Source organism: Chlorocebus sabaeus, chromosome 9 (genome assembly GCF_047675955.1).
Source record: "Chlorocebus sabaeus isolate Y175 chromosome 9, mChlSab1.0.hap1, whole genome shotgun sequence".
Taxonomy (NCBI): Eukaryota; Metazoa; Chordata; class Mammalia; order Primates; family Cercopithecidae; genus Chlorocebus; species Chlorocebus sabaeus.
The window spans coordinates 96,701,313-96,728,387 of NC_132912.1; the positions used below are offsets into that span (position 1 = coordinate 96,701,313).

General features: G+C 42.9%; 1 protein-coding gene across 1 annotated transcript in view; it reads left to right on the forward strand.

Annotated features, from left to right (window-relative positions):
• The first annotated feature begins 360 nt into the window (after positions 1-360).
• PLCE1 (phospholipase C epsilon 1) overlaps positions 361-27,075 on the forward strand; it is a 346,476-nt gene continuing 319,761 nt past the window's right edge. The window contains exon 1 of the mRNA XM_007963605.3: positions 361-763. The gene's annotated coding sequence lies outside the window, so the exon portion shown is untranslated. The remainder of the gene's footprint in view (positions 764-27,075) is intronic.

Consider the following 27,075-nt stretch of genomic DNA (forward strand, 5'->3'; position numbering starts at 1 on the left):
AGAGTTGGTGCTGCCATCTACTACAGAGACCTTGATCGTGTCATTTATCTGCCGTGAGCCTCAGTTTCCATATCTGTCAACCAGGGGTGGTTCCCTGGGGTAGTGTGAGAGTACATTCCCGCCGCCTGAGGTGTGCAGAGTTCCCGCCCTTACCGGAGCCGGGCGCCCCAAGAGCGCTCTCTCTGGCTCCCGCCAGAAAGGATGGCTCCTAGGGGCCAGGGTCAGGGGTCTGGGAAGGGGTCGCGCCGCCAGCAGCCAGCTCGGGGGAGGCGGCCGGGTCCTCGCTCCGCGCCCGCCTTCCCCGCTCGGCGGGAGCCGGGGGCGGGCCCGGCACAGGCCGCTCCCCCGGCCGCTCGGCCGCCCGCGGCGGCGCTAGCGGCCTCTCACCCGGGGCGGGCGAGTTCTGGGAAAGCCCGGCCCAGGGCGGGGGCCCCGCTGCCGCCCGCGCAGCCGCCGCCGTCCGGGCAGCGCGCACAGCTCGGCGGGCGCGGACTGGGAACTGCGCGGGTCCACACGGTAACGCTGGGCAACGTGGGCAACGCGGCGGGCGACGGGAGGGGCATCGGCGGCGCGCCCGGGCTCTGCCTCCCGGGCTCTGCCTCTCGGGCACTTGCCTGGCTCCTGCGCGTTCCTGGGCATCGGCTCTGCAGCTGACACACAGTAGCGGGGACACCCGGCGCCGCTAGCGACAGGCGCGCGGACGGCGGGTCCTAGAGGGACTTGGCGCTTGGGGACGCCGGCGAAACTCGCCAGGAGCGAAGAGGTGAGGAAGCGACTCTGTAACTTGGTTCCTGAGGACTGGAGAAGGGGAAGGATGGGCTCGTTCTCTCCCAAGGCAGTCGACCCGCCGAAGGGAGCAGCCCGACCCCGCGTACCTGGCGGAAGAGTGTCCTTGCCCTCCCGGGGGACCCGAGGCGGGTGGTACCCCAGGGCATGCAGGCCGCCCTCGCAGGGGCTAAAAGACACCCTGCCAGTACCTTCACTCCAGACGTCTGCCTCAGGTCACCCCTTCGTGTGGTGCGGTGTGGAGGTGGCCAGTGCAAAGAAAATCATAAGCTCTTTTTGTGGCAGTGCTTAGCAGCAGTATTTCAAGGAAAGTGCTCAAGAGATTGTTCCTGGAGAGATTTGTGTACATCAAGTCCTGGAAAATACAATATTGGACCTGGTCCCGCTCTAACTGGTAACTAGAAGAATAGCTAGCTTTTCCTTCAAGTCCTTTAATGCCACAGTAATAAATAACACTAGAGCAAGAAGTCTTCTGTCGTGGCGAATGTTAGGTGCACAGCGTAAATTTGTGGGAGCTTTCGCCCCCTTGCTCTATATTGAAGCCATGAGACACTTAGTTCAGCCGACTTAACCAATTATTCAGTGTAAGACTCATTTAGTGATTAATCAGTGTCATTTTAAATAGTGAGTTCCCTGAATACATGTTAAGTAGGATTCACTTAAAACTTTTCACTCTTCGAAAAGTTATTTGCGCGAAGGTCATAATTTCAGTTGCATTATGCAAAATTTGCCTGTAGGTCTTTTAGATCTCTGCAGGATTGGTGTGTTTTCATATTTCTTATACCCCCGAAGAGGTAAGGCAGGGCCACTGCCACAGAATGGACACTACTGTGGCCAAGAATGCTTGACCCCCCTAGGGAGAATTTTTGAGAGCCTGACTTGGGAGGTGGAAGCAGGTGACCCCATCAATGCTTGTACAGGTGCCCAGTTGTCATTGAGGAGAGAGATGGACTATTTCTAGGTTACTGCATGCATCTATGACTTCATGAATACTTTTATGAAGAATGTCTCATGGTGTAGTCTTCTAAACCATATGATGGCACATCTTCCCCCACATCCACCACTCTAAAGTCTAACCATCCTTCAAACTGTGTTTTGCTAGTGTTGTGTGGCTTTTCCTGAAACAGCCAAACTCCGCCTGCTCTGATTCCTGCAAGATTTTTTCTCCAGGGCCCTTTCTGCTCTCTACCTTCTGAGAGTTATTTATGTAGATGTTTCATTTCCCCTACTAAAGGTATTTGCTGTGGCTTTCATGGCAAAATGCTTGCACCTAGAAGACTCTTTAGAGATAATTGTGGGCCAGTATTAAATCTTAAGATTTTGGTTTTACAACATAAATATCTACTTTGGAGAAGGAGACAATATAATTGAAAGGAGTTAGAGGAATGTATAATGTTTACCATTAACACTATCCTTTATTTACAGCCCCATGGGGGAAATTCCTTTTATACCCAGGAGCCTTGTCTAATAATCATCTTTGGTTCATGCCTTGGGACCAGGTAAGAGGTGAGATTGAACTGGAGGGACATTCTTCCCGTCCTCTTAGTAACATAAACTCCTGGGATGTGCTCCAAGTTTGACCTGTCATTAAAAATTCCATACTCCAGTGGGTTAGAAGCTGGATTCCAATGAAGGCAGTTGGTTTTCTTTTTCTATTTACAACCGTTCTTAGTCACATTCTTCGCTGGGCTTTTGTTGTATACTCAAAAAAGAATCGTTTGATGTGCAATTTGTTACCTGTAACTTTCTAAATGAATAAAAGAAGACTGAAAAACTACTGTGTATGGTGGAAGAGTTTTCTAAAGTAGGCAGCAGGGGATGTTTCCCATGCCTGGGCAAGAGGAGGGATTTGCACAGAGTGAGGCTGTGCTGCACGTGTGTGCGCGTGCGTGTGTGTTCCACACGCCTGGCTGACAGGTGTCTATACAGGACAGTTGCTATGGTCCTAATGCCCTTCTCTCTCTGCTGGAACTACTTCTGCGGTGGAAGAACAACAAAACAGAGCTTCTGGGTTCAGAAGCAGAGAAAAAGCCAAAAGCAGTAGAAGCAGCTTAGAGTGAATTTGTTTGCTGAAGTTGCTTTCCTCCCAACGTTCAGTTGAGATGTGTGGCATTGAGCAAGTAGGGGTTTGGTTGAGGGGAGGGAAGACAGGTGATTGGGGAGTATGGTGCTTCTGGAGGAGGGCTGGAAGGTTCTGATAGGGCTTTAGGGAAGCATGTGATTTAATTATGTAAGGCCCAAAGAGGAGAGTTGGAGATGGAGGAGTAGGGAGTGAAGAAAGAGAGGAAGAAGATATCAAAGATGCGTTTTGTTATAGGCCGACCATGTGGCCTACAAAGAAGGGCAGAACTCTTTCTAGCGTCTTGTGTTCCTCTCTGCTCCCTGGATGCAGAATGCAGGGTTTTTACGGAGGCTATAATTCATCTGTGTTATGGCTTGAATAGATTTTTATGGGCCGGATTGGGAACCAAGCCCTCAGAGGCTGCATTGTCCAATATGGTAGTCACTAGCCACATATGGCTATTTACATTTGAATTGAAATTAGTTAAATGAAATTAACCAGCCATATTTCAAGTGCTTGAAAGCTACATGCAGCTAGTGGCTACTGTATTGGACAGTGCAGATATAGAACATTGTCACCATCTCAGAAAATCCTTCCCTAGAGGATTGTTTCAAAGGGGTAATACCTATTAATCTCCAAAGTGTACTGGTTTCCAAATGAAATTTAGTCATAACTTTAAAGCTTCCAAATTTTACATGAAAATAATAGAAGTGGTTGTTGGTAACACTATGGTGCCTACTACATGCCAGGCACCACTTCAAGCACTTTTATCAATTAACTCATTTAATTTTTATATATTAGGCAGTCAGTGTGAGAGATCTTATCCCTTACCTGTATTTCCAAAATCAAAAAAGCTCTGAAAACTCTGGTTTTCATAAATTTGGTTACAAAACTTGGTCTGAACTGATGTGAGGTTATGACAGTCTTTATTTTTCTCACTTGGTGAGAACTACATGTACATTTTTACTTCAGAAATTATGGGCATGTTTTATTTGCTGCAGATACCATTGGAGGTGTTATGTAATATATGGCATATGCACTTTTACCGTTACAAAATCCATAAAGCTTCTGAATCACAGTTGGCTGGCTGCTCAGAATTTGGATTAGGGAGTGTGGACTTCCATGATTATGCCCATTTTGAAGATGGGAAAACTGAAGCAACGAAAGGTCAAGTGACTTGCGTAAAGTCACAGCAAGGAAGTGCCAGTGTCAGGAGCCACTCAAAGTGGGCTGTCTCCAGAGTCTGTTCTCTTGACCTCTGTGCTAGCCTACATTAACCTCTGGGCTCATGACCCAAAACAAATAACCGTCTTTTTTTGTTTGTTTGTTTTTTGTTTTTTGGCTAGGTGAAACCTAATAGCTTTAACTCAGCTCATTAGAAAGTTTCACATAGTGATCTGGCTAAATTGTTTAGCAGTTGAGGTTTTGAAATGCTGTGGATGGTTCAACCACCGTAATAGATGTGCTTAGCAATTGTTTAGCTTGCCCCTTTCCACCGTGTGTCAGCCACACTTGCTTTGAAGCATTCACTGTGTAAGAACTGGTAGGAAAAGAGGTGGGTGCTGGTGAAACCATTGGGCTCCTGTTGAAATCTTTGGCACGTGGGGACTTACATATTCATAACTGTTGTGGGGTGGAGGGTGGCCGGCAGTTTGGTCCTAGTGTAGATCAACTGTTACAGGCGACAGCCATTTGGTGGACTACCAAGATTGTAAGCCCTCCTGGCATGTTTTCAGAGGGTCTGCATCAATCTGACTCCGTCGGAAGTCTTTCTAGGGAAACTGTGAATTCCTCTTTTCTTGTGGGAGTTTGACTGGAACTGCAAGGCTGGTCTGGGGGCAAGAATGGACTTTTCATTTCCCCTCCCCAAGTAGTGGGAAGCCCCAGTGATCTCTTCTTAGATTTTTGGTCCAAACCTGCCTTTGAAGAAATTATTGAGTAACCCCAAGGTTTCTCCTTTGAGTAGGAGGAGATGTTCTAGACATTTGACCTTTTGTGTGTAGTTTAGCATGGCCTCTGCAGGACCCCCTGTCTCTTTGCAGCCGGGACGCTTGAATACTTCTTGTGGCACAATCTCTGGGGCCCTTAATGATCTTTCCCTACCCAACTCCCGAATCCAGTTATCACGGCTTAAGGTATAGAGCCTGGACACTCTATTCGTCAAATTCAAGATTCTCTAGAATCAAATTTCCCTGGGGTTTACATAGTACAACCTTGGATGAGCAACTGACCTTTGCATAAAATAGCAATAGTAATTGTACAGGGTTGCTTTGAGGCCACAGTGAGATAGTTCACCTAAAACACTTTGCATGGAGACAGACACCTCCTGAGTGCTCAAAGTTAGCTACTAATATTAGCTAACTAACATGAAGAAACTAATGTTTCTTCCCCCAGGGCTTCTCAAGTCTTTCCAGTCTGCAATGTTAGGCTTTGGGGAGGTGTAGGTGGTAGGCTAGATCATGATCTCCCAAAGATGTCCAAGTCTGAATGCCTGGAACCTGTGAATATGTTACCTTACATGACAAAAGGGACTTTTACAGATGTGATTAAATTAAAGCTCTTGAGATGATCCTGGATGATCTGGGTGGGCTCTGACTAATCTCGAGTATACTTAGAAGAGGGAGACAGGAGTGATGTGAGGAAGGGGTCATGAGCCAAGCCTCTAGAAGCTGGAAAAGGAGAGAAAATGAGTTCTTTCCTAGAGCCTCTGGAAGGAATGTAGCCCTACTAACCCATTTTAGACTTCTGACCTCCAGAACTGTAGGGTAGCACATTGCTATTATTTGAACTACTAAGTTTGTGGTCATTTGTCACAGCAGCTGTAGGAAACTAATACAACATAGAAGAATAAAGAGGAAGCAGTCGGAGTGAGAAGAAAGCTATAAAAATCAGAGGATGATAATAGCTAGCATTTAGTGAGAGCTTTGTACTAGGTATTGTTCTAAGCACTTTATGGGTACTAATTTGTTTAATCCCCACAATCACTTTCTGAGGTAGGTACTTTTATTGTCTGCATATCACAGATGAGGAAACTGAGGCACTGAGAGGTTAAGTAACTTGCCCAACGTCACACAGCTAGTATGGAGCAGATCCGGGATGTGAGTCCAAGCATTCTGGCACTCTTAACTGTCACCTAAACTACTCCCAAAGGCAGGCATTTCTGGCTGTTGAGTCTGACACTATCAGCCACTGAATGGTACGTGACTGTTCATGGGGAAAATGCAATGTTGGAATTGGAGAGAAAGAGGGCAATGTAGTTGTTTTTCTCTTCCCCAGAACACTGGTTATTGAAATACTCGTAAGTTTTCACTGTTGCCATCTCCTAGACTGCATCTGGACAGCCTGAAGCCGTGGGAGCGGTTCCTGGGCTGGCCTCCCTCTCGCTCCCACCTCTGTTCCTACAGCCGCCTTGCTCACCACAGACCGCTGGCCCCGGCGCCCTGTTGGCTCTGCTTCCCGCCTCTGCCTGTTTATTGGATTTGCCTCATTCCTGACTCTCTGCTCCAGCCCGGAATTCCACCACCTCTGGGCCCTCCAGTGCTCAGACTTGAGCTGGTTAGTGTCAGCGCCCAGATTGGAATGACCCTCTGTGACTGCCAGTGAGGGATTATTTTGCCTTTTTCCTTTGATTATGCTGGCTGTTGTTGGTGTTCTAGCTGGGCTGCTTTTGTCTCTCAAGCACATAATTCCGAGTGATATTGGTTTGGAGCAGGGGTTTTCAAACTGTGTTCCAGGAGTGTTTGGGGCCTCTGCAGGGTAAGGGAGATGCTGGGGAATGAAGATCTCAGTCGTTTACTTCGGCTTCTACCAAGTAGTCCTGCTCTTATTTGTCTTATATACTGGTGCTCTGTTTTAGATTTTGCGTGAAACAGGGGCTCTGTTGTTAGGTAAAGAGACAAGTTTGAGAAGAACTAAATAGACTTGCCATAGACTTGGATGTACAAGAAATATAACTCTGTATTTTCTGTCATTTCATTTTATAAGTTTGGGATCTGGAGTCAGGTTGCTTAGGTTCATTTATATCCTGCCTCTACCACTCATAATCTTCATGACCTTGTGCAAGATACTTGGCCTATTTGGGCTTAAGCATCCTCATTTACATTATAGAGGGGTTACAGTGGTACCTACCAAATAGGTTTTGTAAGAATTAAATGAAATAACTCATGTCGGAGGCTTAGAACTGTACATGGTCTAGAATAAGAATTCTAACAAATATTAGCTTCTTTGATGATTTTTATTGTTGCTACTGAGTCTCCCAGTTGAATGGCAGGAAAAGAATTTAGCCTCCTATCTTCATGGGGTTCCCTTCTACTGCTCTCTGAGTGGTGTTGCAGCAGCAGGTCTTACTTCCTCTCTCCCTGGCTGCCACTGAAATAGCCACTGTCGTTGTCTGTGGGTGATTTCATATACAGTGCCACTGACCTGCCTCTCATGGGTGCAGCAGCCACAGCGCCCTGAAGTCTCTGAGGTCTCATTGCCTTCTGCCAGGGAAGCGAGGTTCCTTCTGCTTTCGGGACTTACAAGACATTTTGTCTTTTCTCCCCTGACTACCAGCCAGTAGGAGTTGGAATAGGGGCAAGGGTCAGAGTAAAGCTCCAGTCTCCTCCCTGTTTCTGCTCGATATTGGGTCTATGATACACATTTAATGCCCTTTAACCCTTTCCTCTGTGCTCTTAGGGTTTAAGTTTTTAAAACAAAAGCCAAAAAGGCTCATAGGTCTGCTCCCAGGCCCCCATATCCCTCCTCTGAAGCAGTGAGTGCAGGGTTACTTGCTTGAATGGGGGAGGAAGAAGATATCTGGGGAAAATAAAACAAAACATAGATAGGGTCCCTAATCTTGACAGGGCTATTAGTCAAACAGTACTGGCCAGTGTCATCAGTGATGTTTGCCCAAAACCTCTTATCTCCTCTTAGTAGTGGCATCACTGCTGGCTGTGTGGTATGGTAACCCCCAGGAAGTGTGCTCCATTTGTAAAAATAATGAAAGGTGTCCTTTAGAGGGGCTGATGATGGGTGCACACAAGTTCAGAGCTATAACAAAACTCAGCTAGCATTTGTGTATTTTCATTGCTTTATAGGACTAGCCACATAATAATAATAAAACAGTAAGGCTGCTATATTCAGAATTAAGGAAGAGGCAGATATAAGGAGAGACTCTGTTTTGATGACTTCACTTTAGGTTTAAACTATATAATATTACTGACTATGGAAAATCTGGAGAATGGAAAAAAATCATTTGGGAAAAAAACATGTGATGAAGTACATGCTATACAAATCTGGGATTAAAATATCACATAACATGGCTTAATTTGGATATCACAGGACTTGTTTCAAGTTACTGTCATTTCTAAAGAAAGTTTCGATTCATTTGTTGTTATTAATAACACAAACTCAGATTTCATTGATTGAGCATGTTTTTCACATATGAAATGTTTCCCTGGAAGAACTTAAGCCCTCTCTAGTAGCCTGTTTTGTCAATCTCAGAAAAGTGGATAAAATTCACAAAAGCTAAATACTCTGGGCATGAAATTGTATTCCTTTTCCCTCTACAAAGGCAGAGTGAATTTGGATGACAGAGCAGAGCTTGAGCAGTTTGGGTAACTGCCGGGGTCTGAGTGGATTCACTTCTCTACTACTCAGCAGGCTAATTTGCTTCTAACCCAGTTTGGCTTACTATGCTTGAGGTTTTTCTTTCATCATGGCTTGGGCACTGTTTTAAAATTTACAGTGGTAGGGATTGGTAAATCTAGAGGTAGTTGTGAAAAAAACATGCTCAATTATTATTTGAATCTAAGAGAAGAAGGCAGGAACTGTTGAGCTATGCGTAGAAGCTATATAAGTTTGCAAAAAGAACTCCAAAAATCAATTTCCTGCACCGTCAGTGCAACACAGACATCAGACAACCTTGCATGCTCTCCCGTGACACTCTTGGATCTAGGCTTTTGACTGCCTTTTGCTGGCTGAGAATGGTCCGGGCATCTCTAATGCCAAGTCATGGGATGGCTAACAACAGGTGGAGGGTGTTCTTGTTGCAGGCAGGCAAGCCTAGATCAAATTAGTCAGAGAAGTTAGGAGAGTGCTCATTTCTTGCCGTGCTATGTATTTCTAATGAACTATCACTGTCTAAGCGGTCAGATATAAAATATATCACCTATTTAGGAGATACTCGTTTTTAAAAAAATCTTTAATCCAAAACCTAAGTTTGCTTTAACAACTAAAATTCTATATTTTATCTTAAATTATTAATACAGACATACTTCTGTTTATATTTGTTTATTAATTTTTGGTTATGTGCTGTTATCCAATACTTAAAATTGAGGGGAAGAAAGGAGAAGGGTCCAAGCTTGGCCCTCTTGCTTTTGGAGGAGTTGAAGGAACCTGTCTCCTAAGAGACTGATGGATTTGTCCTAAGCTACCTAGCTGGGGAGCGGTAGAACAGGGACTTTTGTTTTTTTGAATAAAATTGGGATCACGTAGTATATACATCATACCCAATTTTGGATCCTAGATTCCTTGCTTAACATTCTATCATGAAGATTGTCAACTTTAAGTAATGAGATTCAGAAAATATGATTAAGTATAGAGTTTATTTGAGCACAAATCTTGCAGATGACCACTCGAGGAATACCAGTTCTGAAATGAATGGGGTCAGTGGTCCATAGTGGAGAAGTTCTGTGTCTTACTCATTGTTTTCTAAAGGTTTTATATTTTTTTATTTGATCAACTTAACTTTTTAGTAGATTCTCCTGCACTCTTTAGGTAAGGAATTATATTACCCACAAATAATGATTACTTCTCTTTTAAATCAGAAATTCCAGAACATTAATAACTGAGTGAGGATAATAGACTGTTTTATTTTATTCCTGATTTTAATGGAAATGCTTTTCATACTTTCTAGAAGGCATAATGTTGGCTTTTGGTTTAAAGTAGTTTAAATTACTTTGAAGAAGTAGTTTTGTATTCCTGGGTTTAAGCAAAAGATGAAAGGGAGTTGAACTTTATCAAATGCCAAAAAGGTAATCTTTGAGATGATTTTATGCTTTTTCGCATTTGACCTACTGATGTGTTCTATCAGGTTCACAAATTTCCCATCATTAAACCATGTTTGCAATCCTGCTGTGGCAGTTCATTGTCTGTTTGTTAATCAGTTGTATCTCTAAAATAGAGATATTAATCTAGAAGCCACTTAGATTTTACTTTGAACTTAAAAAATTAGCTCTACTTTAGCCATGGTCATCAAAGGCAAGAATTAAAATTAGCTTGCTGCTCCTGAGTGTGCATAGATTGAATTCCTGGAGACCCCGTGTGCTTTCCTAAGAGTGACAGGTGCAGCTTCAGATGTGGTAAGGAGCTAGGGACACTGTTTATGTGGGCGAGTATAAGGAGAATGAAGTGCGCACCATGGATTGGGTAATTGGGGCTTGTGCTCTTCTAAGAAGTTTTGGTGTTAAATCAAGTGTAGCCTCTAAAATGGCCTTTCTGTGAGATGAAAATGAAATGCCTTTTTAAAAAAATTATAAGCTGGGCATGGTGTAATCCCAGCACTTTGGGAGGCTGGGGCAGGTGGATCACAAGGTCAGGAGTTCAAGACCAGCCTGACCAAGGTGGTGAAACCCTGTCTCTACTAACAATACAAAAGTTAGCTGGGCATGGTGGTGGGCGCCTGTAATCCCAGCTACTTGGGAGGCTGAGGCAGGAAATTGCTTGAAGCCAGGAGGCGGAGGTTGCAGTGAGCCGAGATTGCATCACTGTATTCCAGCCTGGGCGACAGAGTGAGACTCCATCTCAAAAAAAAAAAAAAAAAAAAAAAAAAAAAAAAAAAAAAAAAAAAAAAATTGTAAGCAAGGATGCTCTCATTTCTTTGTGTTCCTCTCAAGACAGGCAGAATTGGAACTCTACCATCAGATGGATAGACACCATCCTTAAGGATTCTGGACACGCAGTGTGGACTTCGTTTTCTGGAGTAAAACATTAAATAGCAGAGCAGCAAACCTGCAAGATGAAGCCTGATCCAAATCATGACCTTAGAATCTAGTAATAGTCTAATTCAATGTCAAGTTTTAGTTTAGGTGAAAGCTAAGGGGAGAAAAAGTGTTCCTAAGGCAAATAGAAAGGAAAATAGAAAGCAGGTATAAAACTTAAAACGTAAATGTCAAATACTTTAAGTTTGCATTTGACAGCACCTATGGGACTCAGAAACTGACCCAAAAGTTTAGCTACTGTGTAGGTGTCTTTATGGAGAAGGTGAGGAGAATCTGAGCCCAAGATGTAAGAAGGTGGTTGGTTGCCTTCTTCGTATTCTTGTTACTTATGTGTTACCCCTCATCCTTGTCTCCTTTTTGCCCACAATTTTGGACTCTTTTTCAACCATCTTTTCTCATCCGTTCGTCACTGATCCATTCAGCAGTTATTTGGCGTCACCCTCCTGTGTTAGGCACTATGCTGGCTGGTGGGGGCAATAGTGAGCAAGGTCCCCATAGCAACTGCCCACCTGAGTTTACCTGAGCCAGATGACCATGCAGGTGAAGACCTGACACTTTCTGTCTTTTGTGAAACAAGATATTGCTCACTCTCTGTTTCTCAGAGTTTCAGACATTTATTTATTTATGGAAGGATAGAACAAAGCATTATAAGTGAGGAATCACTTGTAAGTTGTAAATTTTGACAATGTTTTGTTAAAGGGGCTTACTTAAAACTCTGTAACTTCACTCATGGGAAAGAGGCTTTTGTTGCTGTTACCTGGTGTTTTCTTTTGCTAAACATTTCCATCCTCATTCCTTCCTTTTTGAAGAAATTTATTTTTAATTTGAAGAATTAGCACATTGCAAGGAATCAGACTAGAATGTACAAGGAGAGGCAGCAAATGCTCACCTTGTGACCAGGTCTATTCAGTGGGAAGACTCAGCAAAAACTTGGGAGGATGCCCAGGACATGGGTTACTCTTGTATTGAGGAAGCCATTCAGGTTAATCTGGAGTAACTAGTTCACATAAATGCTCTACTATTGATTTATGGCTTTGTTACTCGTTTTGAAATGAAGGACTTTTGTTTGTTCTGTAAATGGAATGTTTACTGCATTCCTTGTTCTATATCCAGGATTTGCCATCAAAGATGTTTCAGTTAGTTAGAGAGACATGGCACAAATACCTGAACTTCTCAGCATCTTTACCAAGAAATGTCTGGTAAGGACATCCACCTCTGTGAGTGCAGTTGCACCTCTACACCAATGATTCCATGCCTCTCCACAGCCTACTTCTCACTTCTGAGCTCCAAAGCTGCATATCGGGTTGGCTGGGTAGCATCTCCCCAAAACTCATGTCCCAAACTGAATGCGTCTTTTCCTAAACCCATTTCTCCTGTGATCTCCCATTGTGAATAGAACCTTAATCAAACCACTTGCTGAGACCAAAACCCTCACCTGATTGAGTCTGTGGTGTCTTAGCACTGAAGGCCTCACCTTCCCAGTCATGACACGCTGCTGCCTTCCCTTCTAATGTTTGTCTTTCCCAATAGAGTGTGTGCCCTATGAAGCCAAAGCCAGACACTTTTGTTGGTTGTTCATTTCTATTATCTCCAGCCCTCACACAATATTGAACATGTGATAAAGGTCTCAAGAAGTACATGCTGATAGATTGTACAAATGGGAATTCCTGTCCATTCTGACTCCTAAATATCTCTCGAATCAGGCATACCCAGGTTTGATCCAGCTTTGCTGTTTTCTAACTGGGTGGACCTTGATGAAGCTATTCTTAAGAAATTATTTTTAGATAATTTCTGATTTACAGATTAAGCTATTTTTAATCTCTCTATGCCTCGGTTTCTGAATCTGTAAAATGGACGTAATCACAGCGCTTACTTCATGGGGTTGTGGTGAGGATTAAATGAAATAGAGCATGTAAAACTTATTACTGTGTTTGACATGTAGTGTAATCTATTATTACGAAGACAAGTTTGGAGCTAGAATGTGAAAGACGTTCAGTGCAGATTAAGAGACATGTGCTTTGTCTTTTAGAAGGTAAGGATCCAGTAAACGTTTCTACTGTGTGGTGGAAAAACCGTGAGCTATGGAATCAACAGACAAGTTCAAATGACAAGTCTACCATTTAATAACTGTGAGACTTTTTCACATGTTTACCTAGCCATTCTCAGCCTCAGTTTCAAAGACTCTAAAATTTGGGGTAACGATACCTCCTACAAGGGGATTGTTGTAAGGTATAAATGAGATGGTGTCAAAAACATCCAATGCTACCTTTTTTTTTTTTTTTTTTTTTAAATTTACTTTCTTTAGTACTAAGCTCTCGGTTTCCTTGGAAACAGATCTGTAGTCAGAACCTTGTTCTTGTCTCAGCTCACTTTAACGTTTTTTATCAGATACTTGGAGAAGGCATAAAGCCATATTTCCCAAATTGGCAAATGACTCAAAGCTGGGAAAATAGCTAATACAATAGGTGATGGAATGAAGGCTCAAAATGACTGTGGCAGGCTGGAATGTTGATCCTTTACCAAATGGGACATCTAGTTAATGGGTCAAAGCAGTTAAGAACAGGGAGACCACTTAGGGTGATTCTCCTAGTCCTGATGATGTATGGAAAGGATCTGAATTGAGGTGGTATCAGTGGCAACACAGGGAGTTATTAGTTGGAAAGAACCTTTTCAAAACTCATTAGAATGTGACAGCTAATTGGATACTTGGGGGTGGGTGTGTTGATAAAGAGGACTAGGGAGGACTACAGATGATTAGGAAGTTTCCTTTCTGGGTTTCTAGGGGAAAAAAGAGGTGCCCGTTCAAAGGAAGGAGAAAGTTAGGCAGAAGAGCTGAATTAGGGAGAGGGGGATGACAGGAGTCTAGTTTTGTACATCATGTGTTGGCTCTACTGAAGAGGAAGTTGGAAAGTCAGGACTGTAGCTCCAAGGAAAGGCTGTGTCTGGAAAGAGGCATTTGGAAGTCATCCACATAGAGGTGATAGTTGAATCTGTGGGTGGGAGGGGAGGGGATGGCCAAGGAGTGGCTGGTGCTATTCAGAATCATTAGCATTGTTGGCTCTAACTTTAGATAAGCAGTGTAAACAAACCCTTGCCCAAGTGGGAACTAGTTCCACTGCCTTTCTGGTGCTAGTATGTAAGTCATTAAAGCAAAGTTCTACAGGATAAAAAGAATCTGATAACAATTTCAAGTTTAAAAAACTATATTTTTAATTACAGAAGTGATATGCAAATACATTCTCTCTCTCTCTTTTTTTTTTTTTTTTTTTTTTTGCTACTGGTGTTTCCAGAAGAGTGAATTCATTCTTGTTTCTAAATATTGTAAACTACATATAGGATAAAAGCCCCGTTAGTCCCCATCAAAGCCTTTCTTGTTTTTGAAGTTATTTGGTCTGGTGGGTGTTCTTATAGACTTTTTTCTATGTATTTACATAGTTACACACGTGCACATGCACATAAAGATATATTTTTGTTTTTGTACGTGGTTTTCTTTTGTTTTCTATAAATGAGCTCATACTATGTTTTGTTCGGTTTATTTTTATTTTTAATAATACGGCCAGTCATGGTGGCTTATGCTGTAATCCCAGCACTTTGGCAGGCCAAAGTGGAAGGATTGCTTGAGGCCAGGAGTTCGAGGCTGGCCTGGGCAACATAGTGAAACCCCCATCTCTACACACACACAAAAAAAATAAGAAAGAAAAATTATCTGGACATGGTGGCACACACCTATAGTCCTAACTACATGAGAGGCTGAGGTAGGAGGATTGCTTGAGCCTGGGAGTTTGAGGCTGCAGTGAGCGGTGATTGTGCCACTGCACTCCAGACTAGACAACAGAGTGAGACCCTGTCTCAAAACAAAACAAAACAAAAAAAGTAACAATATACTCTGAAAATCTTTCCAGGTAACTTTATCTGGATCTAAGTCACAAAAACAATAAAACCTGTTTTCTGGGTACAAATGTACCATATTTTACTTTGTTTGTTTTTGAGATGGAGTTTCGCTCCTTTGCCCAGGCTGGAGTGCAATGGCATGATCTCAGCTCACTGCAACCTCCGCCTCCCTGGTTCAGGTAATTCCTTTGCCTTAGCCTGCTGAGTAACTGGGATTACAGGTGCGTGCCACCACACCTGGCTAAGTTTTGCATTTTTAATAAAGACAGGGTTTCACTACATTGGCCAGGCTGATATTGAACTCCTGACCTCAAGTGCTCGCCCGCCTCGGCCTCCCAAAGTGCTGGGATTACAGGCATGAGCCATCACGCCTGGTGAACGTATGATGTTTTATTTAATCATTCCACTATTGTTAGAATATACCTTGCATCTCTCCATCCTACAGGAATTTACTTCTAGGAGACTGCTGAAGTACCCCAGAGGCTGGAATACTTTGGTAAATAGTAAGCCAGGAGGTAACAAGCTATCTGGGGCAACGAGAGGCACATAAGAAGAAAGGAAGTAGAAAATGCTGCTTCTCAATGTTGCTGCCATGGCTTAGAGGAAGGAGACCTATTCTTTTTGGGGACTCGGAAGTAGATGAGAGAGGCTGAGCCATGTGCATGCATTTTGCAGGGCGGAGACATGGGTGGATGCTAGAGTTGAACTCTCAGTACTGCTCCTTACCGCCCTGGTCCTATCACCTCCCAGGGGTCATCTAGTAACACACCTTTGACCTCCTGTGTTAGTCTACATGTGAGTTGCTATAAAGAAATAACTGAGGCTGGGTAATTTATTAAAAATTTAAAAAGAAATTTTAATTGGCTCACCATTCTGCAGACTGCACAGGAAGCATGGTGCTGGCATGTGCTTCTGGTGAGGGCCTCAGGAAGCTTACAATCAGCGTGGAAGGCAAGAGGAGCCAGCATGTCACATGGCAAGAGCGGGGGCAAGAGACAGAGAAGGGGGAGGTCTCAGACTCTTTCAAACAACCAGATCTCATGTGAACTAATGGAGTAAGAACTCACTCATCACCAAGGGGATGGCACTAAGCCATTCATGAGGGATCCACCCTCATGATCTAAACACCTTCCACTAGGTCCCACCTCTAATATTGGAGGTCACAATTCAATATGGAATTTGGAGGGCACAAACATCCAAACTATGTCATTCTGCCCTTGGCCCCCCAAATCTCATGTTCTTCTTATATTGCAAAATATAATCACCCTTCCCAATAGTCCTTAAAGTTTTAACTCATTCCACCATCAAGTACAAATTCCTAAGCCTCATCTAAGGCTCATCTCCTTCTGCTTATAAGTCTATAAGATCAAAACAAGTTATTTACTTCCAAGATACAATGGTGGTACAGGCATTTGGTAAGCATTCCCATTCCAAAAGGGAGAAACTGGCCCAAAGACAGGGGCAAGAGGCCCCAAGCAAGTCTGAAACCAAACAGGGCAGGCATTAAACCTTAAAGCTCCAATATAATCCTTGACTCCATGTCCCACATTCAGAGCACACTGGTGCTTTATGGCTGTCACAGGTTGGAGTCTGGTGTCTGTAGCTTTTCTAGGCTTGAAGAGTTTAAATTGCTGGTGGCTCTACCATTCTGGGGTCTGGAGGGTGGCAGCCAGCTTTCCACTGCTCCACTAGGTACGAAACACTTTGTGGGGGCTCCCACTCTGCATTTCCTTTAGCACTGCCCTAGTAGAGTCACTTTATGTGGGGGCTCTGCCTCTGTGGCAGGCTTCTGCCTGGGTACCCAGACTTTCTGATACATCCTCTGAAATCTAGGGGCAAGCTGCCGGCCTGTGTCACACTTGCATCCTGTGCACCTGCACACTTAACACTGCATGGAAGCCACCAGGGCATATGGCAATTTGTACTCTCAGAAGAGGCAGCCTGAGCTGTACTTTGAATCTTTTCAGCCACAGCTGGAGCTAGGGCAGCCGTGTCCTGAGGCCAAACATGGCAGGAGTGTCCAGAGTCTGGCCTCTGAAACCATTCTTACCTCGTTAGCCTCTGAGCCTGTGATGGAGGGGCAGCTTGGAAGATCTGAAATGCTTCAAGGCCTTTTTCCTGTTGTCTAGGATATTAGCACTTGGCTCTCTTTTAGTCAGGCCATTGTCTTTAGCAAGTGGTTGCTCTGCAGCCCTTTTTAATTGCTCCCCTGAAAACAGGCTTTTCTTTTGTACCACATGGCCAGGCTGTGAATTTTCCCAACTTTTATACTCTGCTTCCCTTTTAAATATAAGTTCCAACTTTAAGTCAGTCCTTAGACTGATCACACCTGATTGTAGGCTATTAGAAGCAGTCAGGCTACCTCTTGAATGCTTTGCTGCTTAGAAATTTCTTCTGCCAGATATCCCAAGTCATCATTCTTAAGTTCAAACTTTCACAGATCCCAGGGACTTGGACACAATGGAGCCAAGTTCTTTGCTAGGGTATAACAAAGTGACCTTCACTGCAGTTCCAGTAATTTCCTAATTTCCGTCTGAGACCTCATCAGCCTTGACTTTGCTGCCCATATTTCTATCAGCATTTTGGTCATGACCATTTAACCAGTCTGTCTAAGAAGTAGCAAACTTTCCCCCATCTTTCTGTCTTTTTCTGAACCCTCCAGCTCTTCCAACCTCTGCCCATTCCCCATTTCCAAAGCCACTTCCATATTTTCAGGTATTTTTATAGCAATGCCCCAGTCCTCAGTACTGATTTTCTGTGTTAGTCATTCTTGCATTGCTATAAAGAAATGCCTGAGGCTGGGTTACTTATAAAGAAAAGAGGTTTAATTGGCTCACAGTTCTGCAGGCTATACGAGTATGGCACTGGCATCTGCTTGGCTTTTACTGAGGCTTTGGAGTTTTTACTTATGCTGGAAGGTGAAGTGGAAGCAGGCATGTCACTTTACCAAAGAGCAAGCAAAAGACAGAGAAGGGGGGAGGTTCCAGACTCTTTTTTTTTTCTTTTTTCTTTTCTTTCTTTCTTTTTTTTTTTTTTTTTTTTTTTTTGAGATGGAGTCTTGCTCTGTCGCCCAGTCTGGAGTGCAGTGGCGTGATTGTGGCTCACTGCAACCTCCCGGGTTCACGCCGTTCTCCTGCCTCAGCCTCCCGAGTAGCTGGGACTACAGGCGCCTGCCACCACGCCCAGCTATTTTTTTTGTATTTTTAGTAGAGACAGGGTTTCACCATGTTAGGACGGTCTCGATCTCCTGGCCTCATGATCCGCCCGCCTCGGCCTCCCAAAGTGCTGGGATTACAGGTGTGAACCACCGTGCCCAGCAGTTCCAGACTCTTTTAAACAACCAGATCTTGTGTGAACTAACTGAGTGAGAACTCATCAATCACCATCACGAAAGGGATGGCACTAAACCGTTCAATAGAGAATACACCCCGTAATTCAATATCTCCCACTAGGCCGCCCCACCTCCAACATTGGAGGTCACATTTCAACATGAGATTTGGAGGGGACAAACATCAAACATCCAAACCATATCACCTCTTATGACAGGGAAGCCACTTGCTGTGCTTAACCACAACAGGACCCTCTCAGTGCGATTAAGCTGGAAGAGCTGGAGGCTATAGGGAGGAATGGGAAAAGTGAGTGTGCTAATGAGATAAGGATTTTCACCTCTGCCCCCAGGTCCTGACCAAAGCTGGAGTGATTGATTTGGGGAGGGGTGGGTTGGATTTGAAAACATTTTTCTTTTTACAAATATTATCCAAATGAATATACAAAGTTTAAAATTCTTATTTGGCAGCCCCTGAAAATATAACCCCAGGTGAGCAACTGTTAGCCTCTTCATTTCCTTTTTTTAAGTGCATGGGATTGAGGCAGCTCCAGTGTTAACGACAGCAGGGAAAAGAAATGGAAGGACCCTCTTCTCTCTCCTCTCTCCCTCTCTCCCTCTGGTTTTCCTGCCTTTCATGCTCTGAATCATATCATACCAGGTGAGCTAATTTTGGGCATAAGCATTTTACTAAAACCCCAGGGCTCTACTCCTTCTGTTCATTTCTGTTGCCTTCACTCAGGGCTCAGAAGAGTTTCCATGTTGGGCTAACTGCAGCACCTCTCTGTCAGCACTGATGTATCAGCTGCCCTGCCCTGCCAGGTGTTGAGGAAGCTGCCCCGTCCCGGGGTGAGACTGCCTGGTGCACAACTTCCTAGGCAACTGTGAATCAGTGACATGGCCAATGTTTTCCAGCATGTGAGCCTGGGAATTTCTTCCCTTGATGCCTCTCTCCAGTTCCCCAGGTCTCACCCCTCCGGACTCAAGTCCTCCTGTTTGCAGCACAGGGAACTCTGGTTTATCTTTTGATGCCTCTAGTTTCAGTCACATGCCTATGAAATTCTGCCCAGGATGAGCCCATTCATTGGTCCAGTAGCCAATAGGGCAAGTCAAGCTTGGCTGGGAGTAGAAACAGGTGACACTCAAAAGATAAACTAGACTTCCCTGTGCTCAAACAGGGAGGACTTGAGTTTGAAGAGGTGAGGCTTAGGGAAACTAGAGAGAGGTATCAAGGGAAGGAATTCCCAGCTTCACATGCCGGAAAACATCGGCCTGTCACTAATTCATGATTGCCTGAGAAGTTGTGCATCAGGCAGTCTCACCCTGGACAGTACAGCTTCCTCATCACCTGGCAGGGCAGGGCAGCACAGCAGCTGCATCAGTGCTGACAGAGGTGCTGCAGTTAGCCCACAGTGGGAGAGTGGCTGCTGCCCACCTCTCCAGGTACATCTTCTGGTCCCCTTCCCTCCCCTGCACCCCAACCTTTTCACAACACACTAGATACTCCAGCAATAAATACCCAAAGCTTTCATTACTTGGAACTCCCTAAACTCTGTGTAGTCTTTCTATTCTGTGTCTTACCTTGGCCACTCACTCTTCCCCAACCCCTCTTTCCCCTCTCCTTTATACTTTAAATTCATTTAGGCATCAATCACTCTAGAAAGCCTTCGTTGACTAGTGTAGGCCATATTTACCACACTGATTTTGAGTTTTCTGTTTAGTAACTGTCTCCCCCACTGCACTGTGACAATCTCAGTCACCTCTCTCTCTATCCTTGGGACTGAGCCCAGGACCTGGAATATACTAGCAACTCACTCAATTCATACTTGTGTAGCCCAACTAACCCAAGGCAGGAAGCATCTTTGTGTTCTTCCCGTAAGTTTGCCCTCCTGGCAGATCCCTGACTTCGTAAGTATCATCTTGTTATTTGAGGCCCTTAGTGAGAAAACTCTCTGAGAGGCCTCACCTTGTAATAATTTGGTTGCATTCTGTTTGGATGGTCTGCAGAGTGGAGCATTGTCATTTTTAGATTCCAGACAAATCTCCACCTAAGAGGAGTGGAGAAGGGAGGAGGGAGCACATCACTATGCCAAGGTCACAGAAGGAGGCCTTGTAAGGCACTCAGGGTTTTGTGAACCGCCCCACTCTGTGCCAAGCACAATAATAACCCTACCATGTATGTGACACCTTTCCTTTTGCAACACTTTGGTGTATCTGATCTCATTTGACCCTTCCTAGAAATCACCTTGTGAGGTAGAAAGAACTCTTTATACAAAAGAAAACAAATGAGACTGATTCATTTATTTATTCTACAAATACTTATTGGGTTCCCACTATGTCTCAAGTGAGGCCTTGAGAATGGGCAGTAAACACAAGTAGCACATTCTCAGCTCTCAGGAAGTTCTGGTTCTAGTCCGGGGAGGCAAACAAGTTACTGGTGTGGAAATAAGTAATAAGTATTTCCAGTGGTGGTGCATGCTCAAACGACAACCAGGCAGAGTAATATTATAGAAAGTAATGGGTGTGGAGGAGGGGCTGCTTTCAAGCAGGCAAAGCCTTTCTAAGGAGATGATATTTGAGCCAAAATCAGAATGGCCTGAAGTACTAGTAGATGATCCCCGGGGGAGCTGACACTGGAAACCTGAAGAAGGCTCTTTCCCTACCATCCTTTGGGCTCCTCTCTTCCCTCTGTCCCGTATCCTTGGACATCTATGGGTTATGTTAGGGACTGGACATTGGTATGTTTCACGGTGGGCAGGCAAGGGATGAGGTGTGATGCAGTATCTTGGGAACTCGTACAAGCACAGCCCTGTCCCCTCAATCTGAGTGTACACAGCCAGCTCAAAACTGAAGAGGGACCACACAGGGCCAACTTTTGCCTTTTAGTAGTCCCTTTCTCAAGTGGTCCCTTAGGATTAAACTTCACTTCTCTCTGGGTCAACAGGAGGGGGTGTCAGAGACACCTTCCCTAAGGCAGCTGAGAGGTTAGGATCCTGCCATCTTAGAAACTGTAGTAAAATATACATAACAAAATTGATCATCTTAACCATTTTAAAGTGTACAGGTCAAGTGGAGTGGCTCAAGCCTGTAATCTCAGCACTTTAGGAGGCTGAGGCAGGAGGATTGCTTGAGGCCAAGAGTTTAAGACCAACCTGAGCAACATAGAGAAATCCTGTCTCTAAAAAAAAAAAATTAAAAAACAAAGTTAACTGGGTGTGGTGGTGCATGTCTGTAGTCCCAGCTGAATGAGATCATGTATCTAAAAAATAAAAAATAAAGTGTACAGTTCCGTGGCATTAAGTACATTCACATTGTTTTGCAATTGTCACCATTGCCTCTCTCCCAAGCTTTCTCATCATCCTAAGCTGAAGCTCCATACCCATTAAACAATAACTTCCTGCCATTTTTAAAGCCCCGATGGATCATGGGTAATTAGCAAATTTTACAAAAGCCTCTGCTCTGATGTGTAGGATCCTCTTATGCTCAATGCAATATCTTTAAGTATATGCTGAAGACAAGAATCACCTAGCAATGAGGTGATAGGAGAAGTGCCTGCTAAAAATGCAGATCTCTCGTCCCCTTCCTGAATCAAAATCTCCTGGGTTCCACCCTAGTAAGGATAGTTTTACCAAGTCCCTGCCATGATTCTGATGCTGATATAAATGTGAGGATCACTAGCCTCAACCTCATGGGAAGAAAAAGTAAGGAAGACTATTAGCCAGGGTGGATGGGTTAACTCACAGAAAAGGCTTGTATGGGGAGGCAGCTGCCTGGATTTGAATCTTCTCTTCACCAGTGGCTCACTGTATGACTTAATCTCTCAAAACCTCAGTTTTCTTATCTCTAAATTGGAAATTGTCATCTTGGTACATACCTCACCACAGTTCCTGTGAAGATTGAATGAAATTATACACACAAAGTGCTCAAAACAGGGCATGGAGTCAAACAGAGGTCTTGATATAGTATAGGGGCTGCTGTGTGCAAGGTAGTTACGTTTTCCTGAGGAGTTATGGGTAAAGTGAATCAAATTTTACTACCTCAAAGCTGCTTTATCTTAGCTGTCATCCAGTGCAGGAAAGCAACCAAGGTTATTAGGATAGAAAAAAAAAATGGCAGTAGCAACTGAAAGGGTAGAATGCTTTTCTTGAAAAATCTTTTCAGAGTTGGATTCAGATAGAGAAGTTCCTGAGATGACTGATTAAGGACTAGTAATATGCATTGCATCTATTGTTTAGCTGTGGGAAATAATAAAGAAAACGAGGGATTGGTGCCTGAACCAGATCCTTAGCACAGACCCACTGGGAACAGGGCAGTCAGGGTTGTTTAAAGAATATTCTGGATGATTGGTGCCCCAGTCGTTTGAGAGTAAGGCTTATAGACGCTGGTCAGAAAAGCTTCCTGAATAGAACGTGGTTCAGCAGAAAGGAAGGTAATGGGGCCTTGGCAATGATAAACAGGACTCAGAAAAGGGAATGAATAGGCCAGGTTCAGGGAATAGGGGGCTAGTGCACCCTGACTGAAATGAGTGTCAGACTAGTGGGTTAGAGAGGCTAGTGTTGATCAGAGCAGCCTGAAACCCAGCTCTATTTGGCTGAATGAAATATAAACTATCACCTAACTCTAGTAAATTTTCCTTTGATAAATATCAATTAGGCCAATTAGAGTAGTTTTATGGGCCATTTTTACTTGGTGCCTACCACATAGTAGGTGTTAAAATTTATTTGTTGAATGAGTGAATGAATCATACCCGTTGGTTGATCAGCCATTAGAGGAAACATTGAGCAATCTGGAAGCCACTATATGTCCAAGGATGTGTTTACAAATACATAAAACAGCTGAGAGTGTGTGTGGTTTCAAGGGGCAAGGCAGTATGATTTTCCATGATCGCCTGCTTTTAAAACATAACATTTAGAACTTTGGGAAAAAGATTGCTGCTATTTATGTAGGCTTTATTATGTCCAAAAATTATTCCTTTAGACAGTATAATATCATTATATATTATTATAGTTAGACAATATTACTAGGTTGAGTGTCCCTTATCTGAAATACTTGGGACCAGATGTGTTTCGGATTTTGGACTTTTTTGTATTTTGGAATATTTGCATTATACATAATGAGCTATCTTGGGGATAGGACCTAAAACATTAAATTCATTTATGTTTCATACAGACCTTATATGTATAGTCTAAAGGTAATTTTATATAATATTCAGAATAATTTTGTGCATAAAGCAAAGTTTTGACTGCAGTTTGACTCTGACCGTAACATGATATCCGGTATGGAATTTTCCACTTGTGGTGTCATGTCAGCACTCAAAAAGTTTCAGATTTGTAAGCCTTTTTGGATTTCAGGTTTGCAAGTTAGGGATGCTTAACCTGTGTTTTGTCTAATGAAGCAGGATAAAAACAGTATCTAGTATAATTTCAATTCTGTAAAAGATCTGTGCTTATGGGGAAAAAGCTGGAAGGAAGTTATAACAAAATTAGAATTTACTGATGGTATCATTTCTTTTGTTTATCAGCCCTTTTCTCAAATTTTCCTCAGTAAATGTGTAAGTATGTATTGCTTTTATAATCAGAAAAATATACAATAGCGTGTTTTATTTGTTAAGAAGTTAGTGTAGAATGTGGTACAGCACTTTGGCCAAAGCTTGCTTTGTTTTTTTAATCCCTGGTACCCGTAAAATCACAATGGATATTTGAAATGATGACATAATGCTATAAAAAAATGAACTATACTTAACATGCTTCCTATGCTTAGTCAAGTCTAATACTACCCGTGTTCTGTGATGCAGTTGATTTGCTGAGGAGCCCACACCATTCAGGTCCTGGGATGTGCTTCATCCCCTACACCTGCATTTCCCTCCACCTTCCTGGGTAGCCCCACCCTCAACCCCCTTCAGAGCCTCAGAAATGGCCTGAAGGCTGGTAGGGGACAGGTCAGAGCCACCCTTCTTGCTTCAGATTGTGGACTCTGAAAACAATTCTGTCTGTTTTATTTGGGGTTACGCCATCCAGAAAAATAGCAAAAGTGCTACAGTATTGGCCTGCAGATTAAACACTTTAAAAAACAAAAACTAATGCTGAAACTTGTTTGCTTCATTTTTTCTTTTCAATTAGGTAAGATGTGTAATATTGTGTCCTTCCTTTGGATGATGAATTCTCAGTGGTAAATCAGAGACACAGCTAAAATGAACTTTGAGTTTTAACGAGGTGTTCTATTTGCATTTTTAACTCTATCCAAAATAAGCCATTAGAATGACATCAAGTGTTTGAGTCAGCTGTTGCCTTGGGCATCCACCCAGAATTTGATGTCATTGATGGGCATCCGTGAGAAGCAGGAATAGTTTTTAAGCTTGTTAACTGGAGGGCCACTGAAGGCCTTCAATTGGTGTCGGTGTTGATTATAATACAAATATAAAAAAGAAAATGGCTAGAAATCACCATCTTATATGACATAATACTTATACATTAAGTGTATGGATTTAAAATGCTTCCCATCTGCCATGGCTTTGTGGGGGAATCTCTGTGATACTGGAGAGTTATTTAGTCTGAAAAATGTTTTGCTTGGTGTAATGATAAAATGTAGGCTAGACATCAGATGTAGGGGATCCAGATATGAGGGGATCATCAGACACAGGAGATCCAGACAGGAGGCACAGCCTGAAGAAAAGAGTTGCAGAAGCTGAATCATATCTTCTTTTGATTAAATCAGGATCATTTTACTGAGAGACTGTAATGTAAGACTGTGTGAGGGTGGTAGAGTAGTTCTATTATGTTTATCTCGTCCAGAGTGAGTTTTCATCTTATGAGTTTTTAATTCTTTTGAAGACAATTACCTTAATTAAGGAATGACTTGTAGAGTGCTGGTTTGAAAAAACATTTAGCAAACAGGTGTGTTGATGTTGCCTGTCAATTAATTTAAAATTGCTTATAATACGAGCTTGAGTTACCCCGGCTAATTGGAGGCAACTGGCTGTTTGAGGAAGCTTGTTGTGTTTTTGATGCATGGATGTGTCATGCAATGTGTTCAAGGAAGCACCTCAGGGCCCTTCCCACTTTTCTTTTCCCCCTCGTTGCCAGGCTTCCGAAATGTGCTATCCTACTTTGACCTGCTAATGAGAACTTTCCTGGGCTTGCCCAGGATAGTTCTACTGCTTTTGCTGATAGAGGCTACTCTGCCCTTGCTAAACAGAGGGCAAGGCCAACCCACCACCTTCCATCCCAGCTCCAATAAATGACTGTGATTCCCTCTCTGTTCTGTTTTCTCCTGACTTTACTTCCCAGGACAGGTCCTCTTCTACAGACTATGACATTCTCTGGAAAGTCTTCACTGATGACTTGAGTTCGTGCTGATTTCTACCATCTCTATCTGCACTTTTGATCTGTTGCACAATTAGTATGCTTACAATTGAATGATTCTCTCACTTATTCACTACCTGAACTATACTATTGAGTATTTTGTGGTATTAGTTCATATCCTAATTTTTTTCTTTATGACTCTGTAGTAAGTAATGATTTCCTTATGGGAGGGATTCTGTCTTTCTCTTCTTGTGAACTCATCTGGTACCTTTCTCATGTGCTAAGCACCCAGTGAACTTGTAGAAATTTTAAGAATCATTTATCTGCCTGCACTGGATGAGATAAGGAAAATGATCACATATAACATACAATAATATCCTACGCAAAACAATAAATGTACAGATATTTGAGCCTTTATTATTATAGTGCTGAAGGGGTGATTTAAAAGAAATAGACGTAGTCCTATATCAGGAAATAATATTTGATGACTCTGGAGAGGTTTTTATAATGATAAGAATAAAAGGTACTACTTTTCGAGAGATTGCTATTTCATAGGATCATTATGAGAATTACATGATAAACTATTATTTTCCCCCATTTTACAGATATGAAAACTAAGGCTCAGCAAGGTTGAGTTGTCTAAGATAAACCTGTTAAGTGGTGAAGGCAGGATATGAACCCAGACAGATTGATTCTGCCATCCTGGTGCTATGTATTCATTTGAGATTTTCAGCATCAGATCTGTACAGTTGAGAAGGTTGTTTGCTGCTCAGAAGTGCCCAGCTAAAGGAGCAAGTGGGATTGAAATGCAGGCTGTGGTCCAGTTGAAAAGTTGATATGATATGGGCGGTAAAGTAAACATCTGTCTAGCCACCACCTCAATCAAGAGAGAACATTTCCAATATTTCTCAAAAAGTGACTTTGGGATATGTTACAGTCTTTCCAGTCTACCTTCCTCATCACCCACCCTGCTTCCAGCAATAACTGATCCAATTGTATCTCCATAGCTTGATTTTGCATGTTTTAGAGCAGCACTGTCCCATAGAACTTTATGCGATGATGGAAATGTTCTATATATCTACGCTGTCCATTATGTTTGCCACTAGCCACATGTGACTCTTAGAACACTTGAAATGTGGCTAGCACAATGGAAGAACTGAATTTTAAAATTCTACTTAATTTTACTTAATTTAAATTTAGATAACTGTGTGTGGCTAGTGCCTACAGTATTAGACAGCACAGGTCTAAACTTCAAATAAATGGATGCATTCAGTGTGTGGCTTCTTTCATGCAGTGTGATGTTTTTGAGATTCATCCATGTTTGTTACATAATGGAAATCATTCCTTTTATTGCTGGGTAGAATTTAGTTTTATGAATGTACTGCAAGTTATTTATTTGTCTGCTGGTAGACTCTTGGATTGTTTTCTGTTTGGGCTATTGTGAGTAAAGTTGCTATAAACATTTTTGTACAAGTCTGCTTATGGATGTACGCTTTTACTTTTCTTCTAAGAGTAGAGTTTTTGGATTGTGAAATGTATTTAAGTATATGCTTACTTTATAAGAAACTGCCAAAATGTTTTCCAAAGTGGCTGTACCACTTTATATTCTGACCAGCAATGTTGCAGTTGCTCCCTGTTTTTACCAACTTTGGTATGGCTGGTCATTTTAATTTTAGCTAGTCTAGTGGGTGTGAAGTACTATCTCATTGTGATTTTAATTGCTATTTT